The following is a 26,896-nucleotide window of genomic DNA, read 5'->3' on the forward strand; positions in this document are numbered from 1 at the left end:
ACGTCGGAGTAGAACGTGTTGACCACGTGATAGAAATCGTTTACCACCTCTGTATTGGACATCATATCTAAATTCCAGTACTCTTGATTGAGCATTTAAGTAACGCTATGGAGTGGACTATGAGCACTCTTCCACCTTTTATAAAAATACTTGGGCAAAAATTTTCACTGTTTGCCAGAGAATGGTAATCGCCACTCCTTCTCTACTACAGACTCTTTCAGCTCTTCAGGATTTTCAAGACTTTGTTGGACTGACCACCATGTCATCCACACTTTGTCTAAGTTTGTCACCCTCTTATCAAGGTTGCGGATTGTGAACATAACGGGCATCATTACATGGTATGCGCCCATTACACTCCTCCACCAAGAAGCCTTGTTTACACTGCCACATAGACATGTATTTTTTTTTCACTTTTTCTTTCTGCTCAAGCTACCATTCATCAAAGGCCGCGCAATTGAATGTGTCAATCACATTGCATTTATTGTAGAGAAGTGATTCCAAGGTATAAAAGTGTGTGCAAAACCAAGTTTCAGCAGGAAGTTTCAACGTCACTGACATGTGCATCCTATACAAATCGAGCACTCTTTGTCGTTTCAAGATAATTTTCACAACGTGACATGTTGTATCAATTATTCTGGTGAACCATGTGGTTTCTTCACTAGTGTACCAATCTTTCAGCACTAAGTTTAAGCTGTGCGTATTACAACCATTGGAAAAATGTGTAGAAAGCATGTCTTTATTAATTTACTAACGTTTTTACAATTCTTTGTGTTGTCCATGACTACTAGAATGACATGTTCTGCACCAATTTCTTTAATTACATTAATCAAGACCTCAAAAATATATTTGCCACTTTTAATTGCACCAGAACTATCAATCACCTTTTTTAACGTTTCTCCCCTTGGACAAACCAGCATTACATTGATCAGCGATCTTCTTTGAACATTTGACCAGTCCACCACTCACAATCATACATCCTGAAAGCGAAATATTCCCAAGTATTATTTTGTCAACATGCTCTTTGACTTCGATGTAACATTTGTCCAAGAAAACATTTCTTATTGTGTGATAAGAAGGAGCTAAAAATCTTGGACCAAACTCACCAATTTTCTTCCAAGAAGACTTCCAATGATTGCAATCTACCATGACCAAAGAACTTCCAATAAAGAATATTACTTTGGCGAGTGCAATTTGTGCTTCTTCTAGAGACTGCACTTGAAACCTTTGATGTAATGATTTTTGACGCATTTGACTAAGTCCACCTTCATTGTGATGCTTAAAAGGAACACTACCTGGAATTTCCTCTCCTTGTGCAGGTTGTTCTCCACGGTTAGTTGGTGTTAGTACAGGATCTGCAGAGTTAATATTTGGCTCTCAGAACTCTTGACTCGAGGCCACAGAGCTATATATCTGTTGTCGCTTTGCAACTGCAGGTGCTTGAGGATGTTTACATTTCTTACAACTCTTTTTAACGCTACCCAGAAAATGATCCCTAATACGTGGTGCACTGCTTGATTTTGTTGTGTGACAAAATTTACATTGCCACTCCATATATTGGCCGCATATGTTGTGAGAATAATCCCACTCTTTGCTAGGAGCTTTTTAATTCTTTGGCTTCTTCGTACCACTTGTGCCCACATTTTGCTCCATTGCTTTTAAATTAAATTTGAAGACAAAAGAACCCGATGTTTAGTTTTTGAAACATTTTTCTTATTTTCAATCTATATTAAAATTTAAAACCCATTCAATATGAAAGTATCCATGATGCACAATATGAGATTTTCAATGCACGCTAGTCAATCCACATATCGATCACCTATATTGTGAGCAACCATACACATTGCAATGCAGTCTATGCATGGCATAACAATGCTATAAATCTTTCAATGCAATTATTATTATAATGATTATTTAAATGTCCACTTTGATTTGCAAACAATAAGACACATCTAATTTCATTTGCTACAAAAAAACAAACGAAAGCAATAAAATATATGATTGGTCATTTCATGCACTCATAATCTACCGTAATACATAATGGAATCTCTGTATAAACCAATGCATGAACTAACGCAAATAAATCTTCAATATAATCACTCAATTGAGGACTACTTGTACCCAGTGAAGGATTGTAGCCCACCCATGCAACCAATTCAATATATAAAAGCTATTTTAACCCAATTGTGCAGTGATAAGTGTAAATCCATTTTATTGCACTTGTATTACATAGGCAAGATGCGTTCATCTTCTGGAAGGCCCAGTTTTAGGAGTAGATGTGTTGCCTTTGAGCGGAAAATGAAGATTCACCACGTTCCCTATCTGCTGTGTCACTTCCTCCTTATCCTCCTCTGTGATGAGCCCAATCTTCTTCCAGCAAGAGAAAGCAAATTGTTCCTTCTTGTTCAAGCCGACTACTTTAGGGAGGCTCTAAAGGCAACAATCAATGTGTATGGCCTCTATCAATGCCGCAAGGAACTTGTGAGTCAATAGCTACAAAGATACATGCAAGAACAAGCATTTCTTTGTATATAGTCCATTTGCTGAGTTTATATAGATGCAAATTTACATGGAGAACGTAGCAAAACTTTATAACCATGGTTTTTGAGTAATTTAGATGGGTCAAAATTGGACCAAAATTGGACGAGTAGGTAGAGTGCAGGCTAATCACGCACATAGTTTCAAAGTCAAACTAAGACACATCGAGGGTACATCTAGTTATCAATAGAAGTGGCTCCTTAGTACTTTGCGAGTCGCTATGCTACATGCTCTTTGACTAGTTTTACTCATTTAGATAATGTAAGACCTAAATTTTATATGTAAGATAGGGGTATGATAGTTTTTTGCATGGATTGTTGTATAAGCGTAGAAAGGGGGGTCATATTCCCTAATATGAGTTGTGTATAGGGGTTTTATCAAAGTTGTCCGCTCGCAGGTGGCGTTCCATTTTATATATAGAGTGAATCCCCCGGGTCGGCTCCATACAATGCTTCTCCATTGGGAATGGCTTCCATGGCATCCCACGCAGACTTGATTTTATTCTCAAGATTGTCAGACATCGTGAAAAGTAAGAGAGGTGTGCTACGGAAGCTAGTGGACGCTTTCACACAAATATGGCAATTAATAGCCATTGTGGAAATATTATATTAATTTATACACGATTTAACACATAACCAATCAGTTCTCAAATTTGAAAAAAAAATGCAAATAAATGGGTATGTTAGTTCAACGAGCTAAAACATCCGAGCTAGAAATAACGAGCTTCGAAGTAATCATATTGTCTAGTTATAAATTTCTATTAGAAATATATATGTTAGGAAAATTGGTTACAATATTATGTAAATACGTTATTGTATAATTGGATATTTGATGTAAAATGTGAAGATAGCACAAGAAGACTTTTATAATATAAATTTGTGATTTTTTTGCTTCTATTATTTATGTTTTTTGAAATCATCTTAAAAGCATTACTTTAGCAATGAACATTATCGAGTTTACAATGATGCTTGTCAATAACATGAAACTCCGTGTGATTTTTTCAAAGTTAACTTGTCCAAATACACTAATTATGATAATTATGATGATGCTAATATCTGTCGAGTCTATTGGTCGAGGCCTATCTTGCCGCCCTCTCACTGACCTAAAACACCAAACCCTTTGCCAAGGCAGCCTCTAATTTGTGCGCCGACCTTGCCTTGCATACCTCCCAACACTACCTTTCAGGCGACCTAGATACTTGGTCTTTCTGCCCTCTAACATGCATGTACCCTGGTGCCCTACGTACCACCCAAAAGCGCTTTTAATACAGCCCAACCACCCTATAACCTTCATAAGACTTGTAGGACCTCCATCTTAATTGGCCCTAGCAATACCCACTGTTGTGATGACTGGCAACTATGGGCGAGAGAGAGAGAGAGAGAGAGAGAGAGAGAGAGAGAGAGAGAGAGAGAGAGATCAAAATGCTAACATATCAAAATGCACTAATTATAATAAAAATGATGATGAAAATATATCCAAATGATGCTTGTCAATAATATGAAATTCATGCAATTTTTCAAAGCTATACCATATTCCAATCAAAGCTATCATGAGCAAGTGAAGATACATAGAAAATATCATGTCAAATCAAACCATAATGTCCAACACCAAAATCCTAGCAATACAAAAAATTGAGCTCTATAAAGCTTCATTACTTGTAGTATCATCACTATGCAAAGCAAGGTCATCAACAAAAATCGATCGTGTCCTTCGCTTTTCCACCAATGGTCGATCAAAATGGTCATCTCTTTGGTACATGAATCTTGCCATATCTGCAACATAACATGGCAAAGACATATTTCTAAGGCTATATATCAACCATGTAAAGAATTGTTATGGAGACTACAATGATGTTTTTAGTTAGAAATTACCAATCTGTGGGCACTTGAAAGTCAAAGAGCTCAATATCATCATCCTCCATTGGTACATATGAGGAGGAGGCTCCCACATCCACAAAGTAAGAAGCTATCAATGGTTGAAGATGATTCTCAATAATGGAATGATCATTCTCCATTCCAAGACACCACCTTCCTGTATGTAGACATGCTCTTAAAACTGGTCCCGTCCCAGCTCCAAGCTCCAAGACAGTGCTATTTGAGGTAGTTAGAAACTCTACAAACATGAGCATGAAAACTAGACTTTTCTCAATTCCTCCTCGCCAACTTCCTATATTGCCTGCTTGTTTAGAGCATTGTGATGATGGAAGAAAATGTTGAAGGATATAAGAGTCCAAACTTTGTTGGAGCTCTTTTCCTATTGCATTGCCTCCTTCAAAATGAAGCAATGGTGTGCAACCAGGTCTTTTTAAAAGAAGCACATGAAATGTATTCTCCTGCCAAATTTAAAAAAAAAGACATAAATATCATTTAATGTATAATATATTAAATGTCAATGGAACATGTATAAAAATCTATATTCACTATAAAGAGGTACATTATGCAATTTTTGTTGAAACTCACCTTCACCACAAAATCACTCTTTCCAGTGTAAGCATATGGCTCTCTGTTAGGAAATAAGACGTATCTAAATAGATATTTGAGTAGATTAATTAATGGAGAGAGATAGATTTCACACACAAGAGATTATAGAGTAGAGAGAGAGAGAGAGAGTACACACGATATACGTGGTTCACCCAATGTGGGCTATGTCCACGGGAAAGTAGCCACTCAGTGGGTTTAGCACTTCAAAAGAAGAAGTAGTTTACAAAGGGATTAAACCCTTACTAGAGCTCCCGCCTTGCTTCACTCTCACCACCTCACACTCGCCTTGTTGCATCAACTTCACACTATCAAATGTGTGTAGAAATGGCCTCCTTTTATAGGCCAAAAGGGATGCCCTCTCTTATGAGAGGCAGCCATGTGTAGCTGTCCTTGTGCGAATAAGTTCAAATCAGACCCTCCAATCCGTCCATGTGTGGCCGCCCTTGAGAAGACAAGTCCGCTTTTGAATTCGGCCACCGGCCCCACCGGCCATTGACTTCCGACCATCGGCCACCGGCCATTGACTATCGGCCAACCGACGGTTGTTTTCCGAACACTGGTTTTTGACTGTGTGAAAATTTTGGTTTCCGGTGAGTGATTTACCTTTACGCACGATGGATTCTCCTCATAATGGGGGCCTTACAAATGTGTGCTTTTACCACAGAAAATTACAAGGGTAAATCGGGCTCCATACTTAACAATCTCCCACCTGGAGAGTGATCTCCAAACCAAACCTGTGATGACTGCTTTCCATTCTGGCTTCTTATCCTTGAATGCCGATTGAAGATGAGCAAAAGCTCAAATTCTCCTTGTTGACCACCTTTGTAAACATGTCTACAGGATTTTCACTTGTATGCACCTTTCCTAGTTTTAGCTGTCCCTCTTCCAAAAGAGTGCGTATGAAGTGATATCTCACCTCAATGTGCTTTGTCCTTGAATGAAAGGCTGAGTTCTTCGCAAGATGGATAGCGCTTTGGCTATCACTATACAAGACACAATTGTCTTGCTTGAATCCAAGCTCTTCAAAGAATATGTGAAGCCACATAATTTCTTTGCTTGCCTCCGTCATTGCTACATACTCTGCTTCCGTGGTAGAAAGTGAAACCACTTTCTGCAGCTTTGAAGCCTAGCTTACTACTGTGCCTCCAACCGTGAACACATAGCCACTAGTGCTCCTTCGAGTATCTTTGTCACCTGCCATATCTGCATCAGCATACCCTTCTAGGAAAATATCAGTTCCTTCAAAATACAAAGCATTTGTTGTTGTCCCTTTTAGATACCTAAGTATCCACTTCACAGCTTGCTAGTGCTCTTTACCTGGGTTGTCCATGAACCTACTTACAACTCCCACTGCATGTGCAATGTCTGGCCTTGTCCAAACCATAGCATACATTAGAGAACCTACCGCTACAGCATATGGAACTTTAGACATATAGGCTTTCTCCTCTTGTGTCTTTGGACACATATCCTTCGTTAGTTTAAAATGACCAGCCAAAGGTGTAGAAACTAGTTTTGCATTTTTCATTGCAAACCTTTCTAGTACCTTCTTGATGTAATCTTCTTGAGATAGCTTTATTGTCTTCTTCGTTCTGTCCCTTGATATTTTCATACCAAGTATCCTCTTTGCAGCACCTAAATCTTTCATTGAAAAAGATTTAGACAGCTCCTCTTTTAGGTCTTTGATGTCCTGCATGTTAGCACTTGCAATTAACATGTCAACAACATACAACATTAGGATGATGAATTTCCCATCTCCAAAATTCTTCGTGTAGACGCAGTGATCCGAGTTGCATCTTGTGAATCCACGATTCAACATCCATCGATCAAACTTCAAGTACCATTGTCTTGATGCTTGCTTTAAACCATACAAGCTCTTCTTTAATCTACAAACCATTTTCTCCTTACCTTTTACTTCATACCCCTTTAGTTGAAGCATGTAGATTTCCTCCTCTAAGTCACCGTGAGGGAATGCCGTATGTACATCCATTTGCTCGAGATTTAGATCATGAGTAGCCAAGGCTTAATACAAGCCTAATTGAGTTCATTTTTACAACAGGAGAAAATATTTCATTGAAGTCAATACCTTTCTTTTGAGAAAACCCTTTTACCACAAGCCTAGACTTGTACCTTTTGTTCCCACCTTCTTCTTCCTTCACCTTGTACACCCATTTGTTTTGAAGTGCCCGCTTACCTTTAGGCAACTCAACCAATTCTCATGTTTGGTTGCGATGTAGTGAGTCCATCTCCACTTGCATGCTCTTTGTCCATTCTTCTTTGGATTCATGTTTCATAGCTTCTTCGTATGATTCCGGCTCTCCAAAATCTGAGATCAAGAGATGGTTGAAGGAAGGAACAAACCTTTCTAGAGGGCTACTTTCTCTTGTAGATATTCGGGGAATAGGTTGAGGCTCCTCATTTGGTTGACGTTGTTGCACATTGTCACCGTTTGGAGTCCTTGATTCTTCACCGTCCTCAAGCTCCATGTACTCATCACCTGTTTCTTTTGTTTTTTTTCTTTTCAAATAATCTCTGTACATATTTTGTTCGTTAAAAATTACATCCCTACTCCTTAAGATTTTACCATCTCCAGGATTCCATAGGCGATACCCAAAGTCACCTTCTCCATAGCCAATGAAGAAACACTTTTTGGACTTTGCATCTAGCTTTGATCTTAGGCTTCTATCTATGTGCATGAAAGCCTCACACCCAAACACTTTGAGAAATGCATAATTCACCGGTTTACGTGTCCATGCATCTTCTGGAACTCCCCCATCCAATGCCGTTGAGGGTGACCGATTGATTAAGTACACAGACGTACTTACAGCATCCGCCCAAAGCTCAAGAGGTAGGCCTGCATGTAGCCGCATGCTTCGTGCTCGCTCCATGATTGTCTTGTTCATCCTTTCCGAGATCCCATTTTGTTGAGGTGTCCTTGGGATTGTCCTTTGCCTCCGAATGCCATTGCTAGCACAAAAGATTTCAAAAGCTTGGCTGCAATATTCGCCTCCATTGTCAGATCTGAGGCATTTAACTTTGGTACCTGTTTCGTTCTCCACAAAGGCTTTCCACCTTTGAAATATGGAAAATACATCAGATTTATTCTTCATGACATAAACCCATGTTTTTCTAGTCGCATCGTCTATGAATGTTACATAGTACAATGAGCCACTAAGTGATGGTGTACTTGCAAGACCCCAAACATCAGAATGAACCAACTCAAGTTTTTAATTTTTTCTTTCATTTCCTGATTTTTCAAAATTTTACCCTCTTTTGTTTACCATAAACACAATCTTCACAGAACTCTAAGTCCACTTCTTTCAAACCTAGTAGAAGCTTCTTTGTTTGAAGGATTTGCATTCCTTTGGCACTCATATGCCCAAGTCGGCAGTGCCACACCGCACTGTCAACTTTTGTAGTTGCTGCACAGGATGAAGGTTGCGTGCTAACAGTACACAAGTAAAGTGTACCAACTTTTTCTCCCTTGGCCACCACCAAAGATCCCTTTGAGATCTTCCACCTTTTGTTTCCAAATGCAATGTTGTCACCTTCATCATCCAATTGTCCTGTAGAGATCATATTTTTGCGAAGAGAAGGAACATGCATAACATCTTTAAGCTTCCATTCATTTCCATTAGCAGTTTTGACAGAAACTGTACCTTTGCCGACAATCTCATCATCTCCCAAGTATACATACCCAAAATTACCTTTGGTGTAGTCTTGGAAATGTTGCTTGTGTGGTGTCGCATGGAATGAAGCCCCTGAATCTACTATCCAAGAATTAGACACATTGTCTAATGAGAGAATTAGAGCATCTTGCTCTACTTTACCTGCCACATTGGCCTCCGATGTTGGCTTGTTGTCTTGAGACTCTGTCTGCTTCTTCTTCTTCTTGGACCAACAATCCTTCTTGACGTGGCCCTTCTTGCCGTAGTTCCAACATTCAAGAACTGACTTTGTGCTTGACTTGCTCCGTCTTGAGCGATCACGACCCTTTTGGTTTTTGAACCTCTCCTTAGGCCATCCTCTTGTTTCCACTGACAGTGAAGCACTTGATGATTCCCCTGTGCTTCTCCTTCGTATTTCCTCGCTTAGGGGAACACCCACAAAATCATCAAACTTAAGAGTATTTGTGCTAGGAATAGAATTACTTACAGCCATCACAAGGCTGTCCCAACTATCCGGTAGAGAAGATAGTATAAGGAGAGCTCGTACTTTGTCATCGAAATTGATTTTCACCGATCGAAGTGGACTTATGTTTGTGTTAAAGTCATTTAGGTGTTCTGTAACTGAACCATTCTCTGCCATCTTTAGATTGAACAAGCGCTTCATAAGAAATACCTTATTGGATGCCAATGGTTTCTTGTAGAAGTCGTCAAGTGACTTCATCAAGTCCTCTGTGGTCTTCATCTCTGAAACATTGAAGGCCACCGTTGATGCCAAGCTTAACCGAATTGTTCCTAGTGCCTTTCAATCAAGGACAATCCATGCTTCATTTGCCATTGTTGCGAGCTTCTTCGCAAGACCGCCTAGTGGAAAATAAAGATCCTTTTGGTAGAGATAGTCTTCAATCTGCATCTTCCAATGTTGGTAGTTTTTGCCGTTGAGCTTCTCAATCTTGAGCTTACCCTTCTCCGCCATAACTCCCACTCAATTCAAGGAATCCTTTCCTTGAGATAATTTAGCTACGAGCAAACCTTGCTCTCATACCAGTTGTTAGGAAATAAGACGTAGCTAAATAGATATTTGAGTAGATTACTTAATACAGAGAGATAGATTTCACACACAAGAGATTATAAAGTAGAGAGAGAGAGAGAGAGTATACACGATATACGTGGTTCACCCAATGTGGGCTACGTCCACGGAAAAGAAGCCACTCAATGACTTTAGCACTTCAAAAGAAGAAGTAGTTTACAAAGGGATTAAACCCTTAATAGAGCTCCCGCCTTGCTTCACTCTCACCACCTCACACTCACCTTGTTGCATCAACTTCACACTATCAAATGTGTGTAGAAATGGCCTCCTTTTATAGGCCAAAAGGGCTGCCCTCTCTTATAAGAGGCAGCCATGTGTAGCCGCCCTTGTGCGAATAAGTTCAAATCGGACCCTCCAATCCGCCCATGTGTGTCCTCCCTTGAGAAGACAAGTCCGCTTTTGAATTTGGCCACCGGCCCCACCGGACATTGACTTCCGACTACCGGCCACCAGCCATTGACTACCGGCCAACCGACGGTTGTTTTCCAACCACTTTCCGGCCGCCGTCCGGCCATAATATTCGGGCGATGGAAAAAAAGTTGCCCCTGGTTTTTGACTGTGTGAAAATTTTGGTTTTCGGTGAGTGATTTACCTTTACGCACGATGGCTTATCCTCATAATGGGGGCCTTACAAATGTGCACTTTTACCACAGAAAATTACAAGGGTAAATCAGGCTCCATACTTAACACTCTGTAGTCTCAGCCAACCATTGAAGATGAACCTCCATCCGTACTTTTGAGACCATACGCTCAACAATGGGGAGAGAGGATGTGGAGCACATAACAAGTGTCCATCCATTGTCATCCATAAAAGCTACCACAATGCCCAACGAGTAGAGTACACGATCATCAGAGATATCATTCCAAGAAGGCATAGCTTCATACCCTAGAATCAGTTATACAAGAAGCATATCAAGAATGCATACTAATATCAATCAACTTCGTGATTTAGTGCTCCCTAACAAGAAAAACATTACCTGGAACCATAGATCCTGTTGGTAAGTCAACAACACATAAATCAACACTCCAAGCGCAAGTATTCTTGTGTCGTTGCCTTCTCTCACCACCAGCCTTTAGAAAAAATGACCGTATCTTTTCAAAATCCCCACCTAGATTCCCCGCAAGAATGTCCTTACCCAAGATGATGTAGTCAGATTCTAAAACTGCTACACTCTCCTTAGGTGCACGATGAGAGATTCGAGAGAAGGATTGAATTGGCAAGTATATCATGTCAGTGGTGTCTTCTTTCTCTTCTCAGCATGTGTAATATCGACATCAACACTTTCTTTCCCTACATTTATTTACAAAACAATACATGACCAAATTATAAACTATTATGCAATGTACAACACAAAATATGCATGCAAGGTGAGTTTGTATACCTCGTGTGTCAGCAACAGTAACCTTTGGTCATCCTGTCTTTGCAGGCAGCTTTTCTAGTTGAAGTTTCTCGGCTTCTAAAATAGTTCTTTGTTGTTCTTGCACCTGTCTCAATGTATCTTCATTTATATTTCCAATTGACCCTGAGTCAGATCTACACTCTTCTTTTTGATGCCTTACATCTGCTTCATTTTCCTCCTCAATACAGCATCCTTTCTTCATATCAACCCACCATGGACAATTCTTTCTCTCCCAATCACTAAGAAGAAATGCACCTGAGGACTTCTTATCCTCTTTCACTACAAGAGGCTATTCATATTAGCGACGCTCACACAGCGACGCTGAAAAAAAAATTCCCGGCGTCGCTATGAGCGTCGCAAATTTCTTTGTAAATTTGCGACGCTCATAGCGACGCCGGCTGGGCTAAAAAAATAACAGAGCGCGCCCAAAAACTCAGATCTCAGATCTGAGTTTTTCGGCGCCCTCAAGCAAGGAGCAGGTAACGCTCTCCCTCTCTCTCTCTCTCTCTCTCTCTCTCTCTCTCTCTCTCTCTCTCTCTCTCTTTTTCTTCTCCACACACACACACACACACACACGAGGACAGGAAGGAGAGCCAGGTATGCTCCTTCCCTCTCCTCATTCTCATGTTCTCTTCCCCTCTTTCTCTCTCTCTCACACACACACATAGTGTTTTTGAGAGAGAGAGAGAGAGAGAGTACAAACATAAACAAAAACGCGCACACACACATACATAAACAAAGAATGCACACACACATTGAGAGAGGAAAAGAGAGAGAGAGCATGCATAAACAAAACACGCACGCATTGAGAGAGGAAAAGAGAGAGAGAACATGCATAAACAAAAAACGCACACATTGAGAGAGGAAAAGAGAGAGAAAACATGCATACGATCCAAAAAACGCACACACATTGAGAGAGAAAGAGAGAGAAACTAATTTAACGTCGTAGGAAACTAATTAAAATTAAAAGACCTAAAGATCTAGCCGACGAGGAGTTGAACTCAAGACCTCTTATTCAAGAGGGAAATGGCATAATCAATCTATCATACTTGGCATGGGTGATAGAAAGGTTATACCATTTATCTCGTTTTATTGGCACACACATCCACACACGCGCACACACACAAGAAGAAGAGAGTTATAACGTCGTAGGAAACTATCCTAAAAGACGTTAAAGATTACGTTAGATGTAGACTTATGTTAAATTAGATTTAGGTTTATTTAAGTTAAATTAGATTAGATTTAGGTTTATTTTTAATTAGATTTACGTTTATTTACGCTAGATTTAGATTTACGTTATATTAGATTAGATTTAGGTCTCCATAGACTGCGATGCCTGCATGAAGCGGGTGAAGAAAGCCCTCAATGGAATATAGGGTATTGCTGCCTTCACTCATGGTGGGCTCCGTCGATCCAAAAGTACTGGTGAAATTTCTTTAGAAGATAGGGAAGAAGGTGGATCTTCAGGGCGGCAAGAGTCACTACATCCCCGACACAATGACCATCTAGACAACCTTTAGTCATTCAACAACAACTTCAAAGTTAGTAACAAGAGCAAGAACGGTCTAAAGGGCCAATTGCTGTTGTCAGATGTGATGGAGATGAGGCAGTGTCACCGCCGGAAGTTAACTCTCACATCTTTAGTGATGAGAATGCCAACTCTTGCCGAGTTATGTGAAAAATTATGTGTTAAATCAGTTTTAAGGTTCTTATAATCCCTGTTAGTTTAGTTCTTTGTTTTTAATATAACATAATTTACGTTAGATTTAGATTTATGTTATATTAGATTAGACTTAGGTTTATTTAGGTTTACCCACACACACAAGAAGAAGAGAGTTTTAACATCGTAGGAAACTATCCCAAAAGACGTTAAAGACTAGGTTAGATGTAGACTTACGTTAAATTAGATTTAGGTTTATTTTTAGTTAGATTTACGTTTATTTAGATTTACACTTATTTACGTTAGATCGAGTCCACGCAAGAATTACTTACGGTTTAGGGTTTAGAGTTAGACGAACAGTGAAAAGATCTACTGTGAAAAGATGTTAAGATGCTGTGAAGTGCTACAGCTAGAGAAGAGGCAAAGGGGTTTTGTCCACTACATGCAGTATCATGTAGACGTGGGTCTGTAGATTTCTTGTACCCACAAATATAGGTATTGACCAATAAAGACAAGATTATAACCCGGTGGTTCTGATCTCCGTGCACCTCTAGACCGAGGTGTGCAGGGATTGGACATGACTAGAGAATGTGAGGTAAAGAGAGAGAGAGAGAGAGAGAGAGAGAGAGAGAGAGAGAGAGAGAGAGAGAGATAAGACGAAGAATGCCAATAGAATATTAAATTTGTTGTCCAGGTTATAAGATTTTTATCCTCATTATGAGTAGTGACGAGGATGTGGGACCGTCCAACCGAAACACCTATCTCTCAACGAGGGTCTTATGTCCTTGTAATCAATGCAAGCATGCTGTGCGACGGACAAGACGTGTTTCTTTGCAGCACGTTCGCGAATTTGGCGAGTTCGATCCATCTATTATAGATCGAGTTGTTGCCAATTATAACTCGTCGGACTCTGACGCTAGCCAACAAGCAGCAATCTTGCAAACCAATAGACGTGTTCGCAGGCGCTTTGGTCAAGCAGCATATGTGAGGCCACAAGATGTAGCCTCTGACAGCTCGGGGGATGATCATGCAGAGCACATTCCCAACGAGGCAATGTTTGAGCCCGAGATTGATGAAATGATCGAGACGATCATGGATTCAGAAAGGCTTATCTATGATGATATGAAAAGTGAAGCCGATATGCCATTGTATAATGGAGCACGTATGTCTAGATTGAAAGCACTCCTGGTTCTTCTCAACATGCAGGCAAAATTTGGATGGAGTGACACTAGCGTCACAACGCTTTTCAGGTGATCTATTACAATTAGTTTACTTTAATAAAACTCTAAATGTATAATGATCTGATAGATTTTTACACGACTGTATCGTATTTTTATGTTGTGTAGATTGCTTAAAGAGCACATACTACCACCTGACCATATGATGCCAGATTCCCGAGATGAAGCAAGAAAGATTTTGCGAAACTTGGGGATGGATTACAATTCTATCCACGCTTGTCCTAATGACTGCATTCTTTTCAGAGGGGAATACATAGACATGGAGAAGTGTCCGAAATGTGATTCCGAAAGATATCGAGTAGATCTCCACGGGACAAAAATTCCAAAAAAGGTTTTGCGACATTTTCCTCTGCTTCCTCGCATCAAGCATTTCTTCGAATGTAAGTCCATGGCCGCCCTAGCATCATGGCATGAGGAGAATAAATCTTCGGATGGTGTTCTACGAGTTCCTGCAGATTGCGCAGCCTAGTAACATATAGATGGAACATGGTCGGATTTTGCCAGGGAAGCTCGAAATTTGTGCTTAGGCCTGGCTATGGATGGCGTAAATCCATTTGGTCAAAGATCAACATCTTACATTGTATGGCCCGTTGTCATCGTCAACTACAACATTCCCCCGTGGTTGACTACGAAGAAGGGGCACCTATGGCTAAGCTTGATTGTGCCAAGGCGATATAGAGTGGGGAATATGGATGTGTATCTTCGTCCACTATTGGAAGAGCTACAACAATTGTGGATTGGCATAGAGGTGGTGGATATGAGCCGACACACAGGACGACGGAATGCTTTGATCAGAGGCATTCTAATGTGGACCATGCATGACTATCCCGGGCTAACAGAATGCTCAGGTGATCTATTGACACTCCTCACTCAGACACTGTAAATCTTGTTTTTTCCCATAGTTGATCTATTATCATGTGTATACATGCAGGGCTTCAAACAAGTCGATACAGAGCATGTGTCACATGTGGACCTAGACTGAATGCACGTAGGGCGCCCTCACTGAAGAAGCAAATCTACGAAGGTCATCAAGCGTATCTTCCAGAGAATCATGTGTTACGCGACGGCTTTTTGGGAAGAGAGCCACCAAGGATGTCTGCACAAGCATGGTTAGAGCAGAAGGAGATGTGAGATGACGGATTGCCTCCAGGGATGAAGAGACTATCTCTATGGTACGAGTTGCCATACTGACCCCGACTCATGATCAATCACTTGCTCTCCAATGCACATATTCAAGAATGTAGGTAATCTACTATGGGACCATCTGACCGGCAAGAAAGATACTTTGGGAGCCAGAGTTGACCTTAGAAATGTGGATCGTATGGAGCAATATTGGCCGCAAACATCGTCTGATGGATCAATAAAACTCCCTTAAGCACCATGGATTTTCACAGGAGCCCAAGAACGCAAAGTAAAAGAGACCATTCGATCTTTGCGGACCCCCACTGGCGTAATGCACTCGCTCCGAATGTGTTTTACTAAAGAAGGAAAGCTTACCGGTTTGAAGTCACACGATTGGCATAAAATGTGTCAGGTACGTTCATAGTGGACTTTAATATCATTGCATAAAATGTGGAATTTAATATCATTGCTGCACATACTTTACAGTTTATTTTACCGGTTGCCATTGAGGGATGTTTGTCTCTCGACATCCGTAACACAATCTACAAACTTGCAAAGCTGGTGCAATGGATCTCACAAAAGGAGATCAACGTAGACTCCATACCATTCGCCAAACTAAATGCTGCGGAGCTTGTGTGCATGTTTGAGAAACATTTTCCTACTACCATGCTAACCATTCAGGTGCATCTTCTTGTTCACATAGTTGATGAGGTGGAATTAGCTTGCACAGTTCATTCTAGATGGATGTTCTTCTTACAATGTTTTATGAAAACGCTTAAGGGATATGTGCGTCAAAAGGCACGTCCGGAGGGTAGCATGGCAGAAGGTTGGTTGGTATCAGAGTCCCTAGTGTACATTGGAGAGTGGCTAGACGGATTTGATAAAGCCCGGGACACGGTATGGCGAACCATAGATGATGAGCGCATATCTGGGATTGTCATGTGCAATCTCGGTGTTGAGAAGAAGATGATGGAAGATCTAGAGACTAAAATCAACCGATTTTGCATGCTTCACAATCCAGTGATGCAAAAGTGGATTTCACAATATGAGGATGCAAAGCAAGAGCGACAAAGGGCACGAATCGAGTGGAGATGGGGAAGACGACCACCGATGCACTATCCGACGGTTCTGGAGAGCCTACCAACCTTCATGAGCTTAAGATGGTTGCACAACCAACTGAAAAGCGCACAACAATGCGGTGACGAAGTGACTGAGGAAGAGTGGGAGTACTCTCGGGGTTGCACGACCAAGGTAAGTTTGCAATGTACGACTAGCAAGTGACTTTATTTATAAACGTTTGAACGGCCACTCATAATCTTTGTTCGTTGTAGTATAAGTCATACACAGCAGCATGGTGTAAAGGTCGACATTTTAGGGTGGAACGAATCGACAAAAAACGTTTTACTCTGATGGAGATCCTGTGGTGGCAGAACTCACTTACTTCGGCACGCTGCAAGAGATTTTGAGGATCGATTACAGAGGATTTTTTGTCGACTTGTTCGACGTGCAATGGTTCAAGATAATCATGGAGGGTCGCAACGCTACTGTGCGTAGAGGAGAGTCTGGTTTTCTTGAGGTGGATTCTACTCAGAAATGGACTGACCTAAGAGACACTTTTGTACTACCCGAGCATTGTGAACAAGTAAGTATGTAAATAGTTAACATCCCCCTTTTACAAGTTATGTGCTTGAAAGCTCTCATGTAAGTTATGTGGCTCTGGCAGGTAATATTTCATCCTACAAAGTCTACATCAAACTGGTGGTACGTCATAGAGGTAGCCCCTCGTAGTGCAAGGACGTATGAAGGCTACCATGTGCCAATCACAACGGCATCAATGGAGGAGATCAGAGAAGATGCTCAATCAGAAGCCGCTGCGGTGGTGCCAGACGAGCATCAAGATGCTACTACTCTATATGGGGTGCATGCAAAGGAGCTACAAAATGAAACAGAGGATATGTGTTTAAACGGAGAGCTCTATATAGATATAGGAAGTTATGCTGAGTTATGCGAGGATGAGAGAGAGATCTCTTAAAGCCACAAATATTGTATTTGAACAATTTTGCTCCGTGTTGTAAAAGCTCTCGCTCTCTAAGTACCTTCCATGGTGTATAACGCTCTTTTCTACTCGCGCTCACATCTTTTGATTGAAAATTGTGAGTTTTCCACTACAAGAGGCTCTTCACATTAGCGACGCTCACACAGCGACGCTTATAGCGACGCTCATAGCGACGCCAGCTGGGGTAAAAAAAATAACCGAGCGCGCCCAAAAACTCAGATCTCAGATCTGAGTTTTTCGACGCCCTCAAGCAAAGAGCAGGTAACGCTCTCCCTCACTCTCTCTCTCTCTCTCTCTCTCTCTCTCTTTCTTTTACACACACACACACACACACACACACACACACACACACGAGGAGAGGAAGGAGAGACAGGTATGCTCCTTCCCTCTCCTCATTCTCATGTTCCCTTCCTCTCTTTCTCTCTCCCTCGCTCTCTCTCTCACACACACACACATACACACACACATATAGTGTTTTTGAGAGAGAGAGAGAGAGAGAGAGAGAGAGAGAGAGAGAGAGAGAGAGAGTGCAAAAACGCACACACATACATAAACAAAGAATGCACACACACATTGAGAGAGAAAAAGAGAGAGAGAGCATGCATAAACAAAAAACGCACGCATTGAGAGAGGAAAAGAGAGAGAGAACATGCATAAACAAAAAACGCACACATTGAGAGAGGAAAAGAGAAAGAAAACATGCATACGATCCAAAAAAACGCACACACATTGAGAGAGAAAGAAAGAGAAACTAAGGGAGCGTCGTAGGAAACTAATTAAAATTAAAAGACCTAAAGATCTAGCCGACGAGGAGTTGAACTGAAGACCTATTATTCAAGAGAGAAATGGCATAATCAATCTATCATACTTGGCATGGGTGATAGAAAGGTTATACCATTTATCTCTTTTTATTGGCACACACATCCACACACGCGCACACACACAGGAAGAAGAGAGTTATAACGTCGTAGGAAACTATTTTAAAAGACGTTAAAGATTAGGTTATATGTAGACTTACATTAAATTAGATTTAGGTTTATTTTTAACTAGATTTACATTTATTTAAGCTAGATTTAGATTTATGTTATATTAGATTAGATGCGGGTCTCCATAGACTGCGATGCCTGCATGAAGCGGGTGAAGAAAGCCCTCAATGGAATATAGGGTATTGCTGCCTTCACTCATAGTGGGCTCCGTCGATCCAAAAGTACTGGTGAAATGTCTTCAGAAGATAGGGAAGAAGGTGGATCTTCAGGGCGGCAAGAGTCACTACATCCCCGACACAATGACCATCTAGACAACCTCTAGTCATTAGACTTACGTTAAATTAGATTTAGCTTTATTTTTAGTTAGATTTACGTTTATTTAGATTTACGCTTATTTACGTTAGATCGAGTCCACGCAAGAATTACTTACGGTTTAGGGTTTAGAGTTAGACGAACAGTGAAAAGATCTACTGTGAAAAGATGTTAAGATGAAGTGAAGTGCTACAGCTAGAGAAGAGGCAAAGGGATTTTGTCCACTACATGCAGTATCATGTAGACGTGGGTGTCTAGATTTCTTGTACCCACAAATATAGGTATTGACCAATCAAGACGAGATTATAACCCGGTGGTTCTGATCTCCGTGCACCTCTAGACCGAGGTGTGCGGGGATTGGACATGACTAGAGAATGTGAGGTAAAGAGAGAGAGAGAGAGAGAGAGAGAGAGAGAGAGAGAGAGAGAGAGAGAGATAAGACGAAGAATGCCAATAGAATATTAAATTTGTTGTCTAGGTTATAAGTTTTTTATCCTCATTATGAGTAGCGACGAGGATGTGGGACCGTCCAACCGAAACACCTATCTCTCAACGAGGGTCTTATGTCCTTGTAATCAATGCAAGCATGCTGTGCGACGGACAAGACGTGTTTCTTTGCAGCACGTTCGAGAATTTGGCGAGTTCGATCCATCTATTATAGATCGAGTTGTTGCCAATTATAACTCGTCGGACTCTGACGCTGGCCAACAAGCAGCAATCTTGCAACCCAATAGACGTGTTCGCAGGCGCTTTGGTCAAGCAGCATATGTGAGGCCACAAGATGTAGCCTCTGACAGCTCGGGGGATGATCATGCAGAGCACATTCCCAACGAGGCAATGTTTGAGCCCGAGATTGATGAAATGATCGAGACGATCATGGATTCAGAAAGGCTTATCTATGATGATATGAAAAGTGAAGCCGATACATCATTGTATAATGGAGCACGTATGTCTAGATTGAAAGCACTCCTGGTTCTTCTCAACATGCAGGCAAAGTTTGGATGGAGTGACACTAGCGTCACAGCGCTTTTCAGGTGATCTATTACAATTAGTTTACTTTAATAGAACTCATGGTGTATAATGATCTCATAGATTTTTACACGACTGTATCATATTTTTATGTTGTGTAGATTGCTGAAAGAGCACATTCTACCAGCTGACAATGTGATGCCAGATTCCCGAGATGAAGCAAGAAAGATTTTGCGAAACTTGGGGATGGATTACAATTCTATCCACGCTTGTCCTAATGACTGCATTCTTTTCAGAGGGGAATACACAGACATGGAGAAGTGTCCGAAATGTGATTCCGAAAGATATCGAGTAGATCTCCACGGGACAAAAATTCCACAAAAGGTTTTGCGACATTTTCCTTTGCTTCCTCGCATCAAGCATTTCTTCGAATGTAAGTCCATGGCCGCCCTAGCATCATGGCATGAGGAGAATAAATCTTCGGATGGTGTGCTACGAATTCCTGCAGATTGCGCAGCCTGGAAACATATAGATGGAACATGGTCGGATTTTGCCAGGGAAGCTCGAAATTTGCGCTTAGGCCTGGCTATGGATGGCGTAAATCCATTTGGTCAAAGATCAACATCTTACAGTGTATGGCCCGTTGTCATCGTCAACTACAACATTCCCCCGTGGTTGACTACGAAGAAGGGGCACCTATGGCTAAGCTTGATTGTGCCAGGGCGATATAAAGTGGGGAATATGGATGTGTATCTTCGTCCACTATTGGAAGAGCTACAACAATTGTGGATTGGCATAGAGGTGGTGGATATGAGCCGACACACAGGACGACGGAATGCTTTGATCAGAGGTATTCTAATGTGGACCATGCATGACTATCCCGGGCTAACAGAATGCTCAGGTGATCTATTGACACTCCTCTCTCAGACACTGTAAATCTGGTTTTTCCCCATAGTTGATCTATTATCATGTGTATACATGCAGGGCTTCAAACAAGCGGATACAGAGCATGTGTCACATGTGGACCTAGACTGAATGCACGTAGGGCACCCTCACTGAAGAAGCAAATCTACGAAGGTCATCAAGCGTATCTTCCGGAGAATCATGTGTTACGCGACGGCTTTTTGGGAAGAGAGCCACCAAGGATGTCTGCACAAGCATGGTTAGAGCAGAAGGAGATGTGCGATGACGGATTGCCTCCAGGGATGAAGAGACTATCTCTATGGTACAAGTTACCATACTGGCCTCGACTCGTGATCAATCACTTGCTCGATCCAATGCACATATTCAAGAATGTGGGTAATCTACTATGGGACCATTTGACCGGCAAGAAAGATACTTTGGGAGCCAGAGTTGACCTTAGAAATGTGGATCGTATGGAGCAATATTGGCCGCAAACAGCGTCTGATGGATCGATAAAACTTCCTAAAGCACCATGGATTTTCACAGGAGCCCAAGAACGCAAAGTAAAAGAGGCCATTCGATCTTTGCGGACCCCCACTGGCGTAATGCACTCGCTCCGAACGTGTTTTACTAAAGAAGGAAAGCTTACCGGTTTGAAGTCACACGATTGGCATAAAATGTGTCAGGTACGTTCATAGTGGACTTTAATATCATTGCATAAAATGTGGACTTTAATATCATTGCTGCACATACTTTACAGTTTATTTTACCGGTTGCCATTGAGGGATGTTTGTCTCTCGACATCCGTAACACAATCTACAAACTTGCAAAGCTGGTGCAATGGATCTCACAAAAGGAGATCGACGTAGACTCCATACCATTCGCCAAACTAAATGCTGCGGAGCTTGTGTGCATGTTTGAGAAACATTTTCCTACTACAATGCTAACCATTCAGGTGCATCTTCTTATTCACATAGTTGATGAGGTGGAAATAGCTGGCACAGTTCATTCCAGATGGATGTTCTTCTTAGAGCGTTTCATGAAAACGCTTAAGGGATATGTGCGTCAAAAGGCACGTCCGGAGGGTAGCATGGCAGAAGGTTGGTTGGTATCAGAGTCCCTAGTGTACATTGGAGAGTGGTTAGACGGATTTGATAAATCCCGGGACACGCTATGGCGAACCATAGATGATGAGCGCATATCTGGGATTGTCATGTGCAATCTCGGTGTTGAGAAGAAGATGACGGAAGATCTAGAGGCTAAAATCAACCGATTTTGCATGCTTCACAATCCAGTGATGCAAAAGTGGATTTCACAATATGAGGATGCAAAGCAAGAGCGACAAAGGGCACGAATCGAGTGGAGACGGGGAAGACGACCACCGATGCACTATCCAGCGGTTCTGGAGAGCCTACCAACCTTCATGAGCTTAAGATGGTTGCACAACCAATTGAAAAGCGCACAACAATGCGGTGACGAAGTGACTGAAGAAGAGTGGGAGTACTCTCGGGGTTGCGCGACCAAGGTAAGTTTGCAATGTACGACTAGCAAGTGACTTTATTTATAAACGTTTGAACGGCCACTCATAATCCTTGTTCGTTGTAGTATAAGTCATACACAGCAGCATGGTGTAAAGGTCGACATTTTAGGGTGGAACGAATCGACAAAAAGCGTTTTACTCAAGATTGTGGAATCATGGCAAAATTTGAACAGTCTAGTCGACGACGTTCCTCTGATGCAGATCCCGTGGTGGCGGAACTCACTTACTTCGGCACGCTGCAAGAGATTTTGAGGATCGATTACAGAGGATTTTTTGTCGACTTGTTCGACGTGCAATGGTTCAAGATAATCATGGAGGGTCGAACGCTACTGTGCGTAGAGGAGAGTCTGGTTTTCTTGAGGTGGATTCTACTAAGAAATGGACTGACCTAAGAGACACTTTCGTACTACCCGAGCATTGTGAACAAGTAAGTATATAAATAGTTAACATCCCCCTTTTACAAGTTATGTGCTTGAAAGCTCTCATGTAAGTTATGTGGCTCTGGCAGGTAGTATTTCATCCTACAAAGTCTACATCAAACTGGTGGTACGTCATAGAGGTAGCCCCTCGTAGTGCAAGGACGTATGAAGGCTACCATGTGCCAATCACAACGACATCAATGGAGGAGATCAGAGAAGATGCTCAATCAGAAGCCGCTGCGGTGGTGCCAGACGAGCATCAAGATGCTACTGCTCTATATGGGGTGCATGCAGAGGAGCTACAAAATGAAACAGAGGATATGTGTTTAAACGGAGAGCTCTATATAGATATAGGAAGTTATGCTGAGTTATGCGAGGATGAGAGAGAGATCTCTTAAAGCCACAAATATTGTATTTGAACAATTTTGCTCCGTGCTGTAAAAGCTCTAGCTCTCTAAGTAGCTTCCATGGTGTGTAACGCTCTTTTCTACTCGCGCTCACATCTTTTGATTGAAAATTCTGAGTTTTCGACTTGCCTCTTCTACCACTCGATTCATTGCGTCATTGTATTTATATGCGTCATTACGTCATTGTATTTAATGGTCTTTGCGTCATTGTCTACTCTATTCATTCAATATTAAGTTTAAATATTCGTGTGTTTAATGCAGGTATGGATGATGAGGAGTTTCTTTCTTCTTTGTCACCGCAGCAGAGACAGTGGTACGTGGAGCGTCATCGCTCTGGCGCATCATCGCGCGTTCCTACACCATCCGCATCTCCCTCTCTTTCGGAGCATTCGGCGCGCTCCGAAGCTTCGGCGTCGACGAGACGAGCGTCACACTCTTCTAGACACCGGCGCTCTAGTGGTGGCGGTGGCGGTTGTTGTGGGGATTCCGCCACCGATGCCTCCACACCGCCTCGTGTTCGACGAGGCTCTTTACCCTCCCCTTCTTTGCCCGCCCCCACACCAGCCACAGCATCGCCGTCTATGCCAGGTTTTGCACGGCTGACTGTTCCTAGAAGCTACACACCTCTACCTACTCCGCCAGGAGCCACCCCACTCGACACTCCTCGCTTCGGGGCCCAGACGCCGGTGGAGACACCTGACGTCCGTACCCCCATCGACACGCCGCTAGAGACCCCTGCCGGGACACCCAGGTTCACGCGTCACCGGCCAGAGGGCTTGCCTTACTCCGTCGACATCAGCGGCGGCATCATCATGGATGATGACGGCAAGAAGGTGATCTCGCGCATGCGTGGTCTTTGCTCTCAGCTGTTTAGACACTATATACTAAACAAATGGAGTGAAGTACCAAGTGATTTAAAAAACAGAGTCATCAGCATACTTCATGATGAGTTTCCCGTTCCAACACGGGATCAGCGCTTCAATGAAGAGCTGATGAAGATTCGAATGCGCGAATACTGCAAACACAAGCGTTCCGAAGTGCAAAAAGCAATCAAGAATGGGTGGAATAGGCCAGATTGGCTGGCCAAAGAAGATTGGAAGAATGCGAAGAACGCAGCGCGCGAGAATCCCGACAAGTGGAAGCAACAAAAGGATGCAGCCAGAGCGCGAGTAGAGGCAGGGAGCTCGCACCACTTGGGGAGCGGTGGATGGGCATCATTTGAGGCCGATTTTGTAAGTCTTTTCACATTGCTCTTTATGCATGTTCGATAGTTTAGGGTTTATGAGTTTTTTAGTTCTAACATAATGAAATCTTTGTATGTTTTGACAGTGGTCGATGACAGGACGTGATCCCACACCGTACGAGCGCGAGTACGCAGGCAGGAAGGGCTTAAACGCCCTGATGGACATTCTCAGTTCTCGCAGCGGCATGGTTAGTATTAGGGTTTACTCTTTTTTATTTTTTGTATTGTTTTATAAATGTCGTTATATGTTTATACTTACTGAAAACTGTCTTATTGTCTTTTTTTGCAGAATCCGACAGATACGCCGCTTGGACGCGATGAGACGTCTGATTAAACGACGTCAGTTTAGCCGTAGCTAGATAGCATTAGTTTAGGGTTTCTCATAGCTTATGTATCATGAGACGGATTTTATACGTCTTTTTGAACCATGTATATTATTACATTTGTCACCGCAATTCCTTTTGCCAATCAATTCTTTATGCCTATGATGTTGTACAATTGTCATTATTACATTTGCCAATCAATTCAGTTTGTCTATGATGTGTACAATTGTCAATTTTGCAAACAATGCGCCTTGTGGGTGACTATTTTGGGTCTATTATTTACCTTTGCACTTTTTTTAAAAAGTGAATCAAGTACAATATGGTTGATGGGTGGCAGGCATTCAATGCTCTGCCACCAAAAAAATATTCTCTCAGGCGTCGCTATAAGCGTCGCTATTTATGGCTCTGTAGCGTCGCTATATGCGTCGCTATACTCGTCTGTGAGAGCGTCGCTATCTGCGTCGCTATAGACGTCGCTATGATCGTCGCTATATAGCGACGTCTATAGCGACGCAGATAGCGACGCTCTCACAGACGAGTATAGCGACGCATATAGCGACGCTACAGAGCCATAAATAGCGACGCTTATAGCGACGCCTGAGAGAATATTTTTTTGGTGGCAGAGCATTGAATGCCTGCCACCCATCAACCATATTGTACTTGATTCACTTTTTAAAAAAAGTGCAAAGGTAAATAATAGACCCAAAATAGTCACCCACAAGACGCATTGTTTGCAAAATTGACAATTGTACACATCATAGACAAACTGAATTGATTGGCAAATGTAATAATGACAATTGTACAACATCATAGGCATAAAGAATTGATTGGCAAAAGGAATTGCGGTGACAAATGTAATAATATACATGGTTCAAAAAGACGTATAAAATCCGTCTCATGATACATAAGCTATGAGAAACCCTAAACTAATGCTATCTAGCTACGGCTAAACTGACGTCGTTTAATCAGACGTCTCATCGCGTCCAAGCGGCGTATCTGTCGGATTCTGCAAAAAAAGACAATAAGACAGTTTTCAGTAAGTATAAACATATAACGACATTTATAAAACAATACAAAAAATAAAAAAGAGTAAACCCTAATACTAACCATGCCGCTGCGAGAACTGAGAATGTCCATCAGGGCGTTTAAGCCCTTCCTGCCTGCGTACTCGCGCTCGTACGGTGTGGGATCACGTCCTGTCATCGACCACTGTCAAAACATACAAAGATTTCATTATGTTAGAACTAAAAAACTCATAAACCCTAAACTATCGAACATGCATAAAGAGCAATGTGAAAAGACTTACAAACTCGGCCTCAAATGATGCCCATCCACCGCTCCCCAAGTGGTGCGAGCTCCCTGCCTCTACTCGCGCTCTGGCTGCATCCTTTTGTTGCTTCCACTTGTCGGGATTCTCGCGCGCTGCTTTCTTCGCATTCTTCCAATCTTCTTTGGCCAGCCAATCTGGCCTATTCCACCCATTCTTGATTGCTTTTTGCACTTCGGAACGCTTGTGTTTGCAGTATTCGCGCATTCGAATCTTCATCAGCTCTTCATTGAAGCGCTGATCCCGTGTTGGAACGGGAAACTCATCATGAAGTATGCTGATGACTCTGTTTTTTAAATCACTTGGTACTTCACTCCATTTGTTTAGTATATAGTGTCTAAACAGCTGAGAGCAAAGACCACGCATGCGCGAGATCACCTTCTTGCCGTCATCATCCATGATGATGCCGCCGCTGATGTCGACGGAGTAAGGCAAGCCCTCTGGCCGGTGACGCGTGAACCTGGGTGTCCCGGCAGGGGTCTCTAGCGGCGTGTCGATGGGGGTACGGACGTCAGGTGTCTCCACCGGCGTCTGGGCCCCGAAGCGAGGAGTGTCGAGTGGGGTGGCTCCTGGCGGAGTAGGTAGAGGTGTGTAGCTTCTAGGAACAGTCAGCCGTGCAAAACCTGGCATAGACGGCGATGCTGTGGCTGGTGTGGGGGCGGGCAAAGAAGGGGAGGGTAAAGAGCCTCGTCGAACACGAGGCGGTGTGGAGGCATCGGTGGCGGAATCCCCACAACAACCGCCACCGCCACCACTAGAGCGCCGGTGTCTAGAAGAGTGTGACGCTCGTCTCGTCGACGCCGAAGCTTCGGAGCGCGCCGAATGCTCCGAAAGAGAGGGAGATGCGGATGGTGTAGGAACGCGCGATGATGCGCCAGAGCGATGACGCTCCACGTACCACTGTCTCTGCTGCGGTGACAAAGAAGAAAGAAACTCCTCATCATCCATACCTGCATTAAACACACGAATATTTAAACTTAATATTGAATGAATAGAGTAGACAATGACGCAAAGACCATTAAATACAATGACGTAATGACGCATATAAATACAATGACGCAATGAATCGAGTGGTAGAAGAGGCAAGTCGAAAACTCAGAATTTTCAATCAAAAGATGTGAGCGCGAGTAGAAAAGAGCGTTACACACCATGGAAGCTACTTAGAGAGCTAGAGCTTTTACAGCACGGAGCAAAATTGTTCAAATACAATATTTGTGGCTTTAA

General features: G+C 42.3%; 1 pseudogene; it reads right to left on the reverse strand.

The window, feature by feature from the left end:
* Positions 1-4,173: 4,173 nt before the first annotated feature.
* The window catches only part of LOC147448517 (uncharacterized), a 64,983-nt pseudogene continuing 42,260 nt past the window's right edge, over positions 4,174-26,896 (reverse strand).

Source organism: Adiantum capillus-veneris, chromosome 10 (genome assembly GCF_014529385.1).
Source record: "Adiantum capillus-veneris isolate H3 chromosome 10, ASM1452938v2, whole genome shotgun sequence".
NCBI classification, from domain to species: Eukaryota; Viridiplantae; Streptophyta; class Polypodiopsida; order Polypodiales; family Pteridaceae; genus Adiantum; species Adiantum capillus-veneris.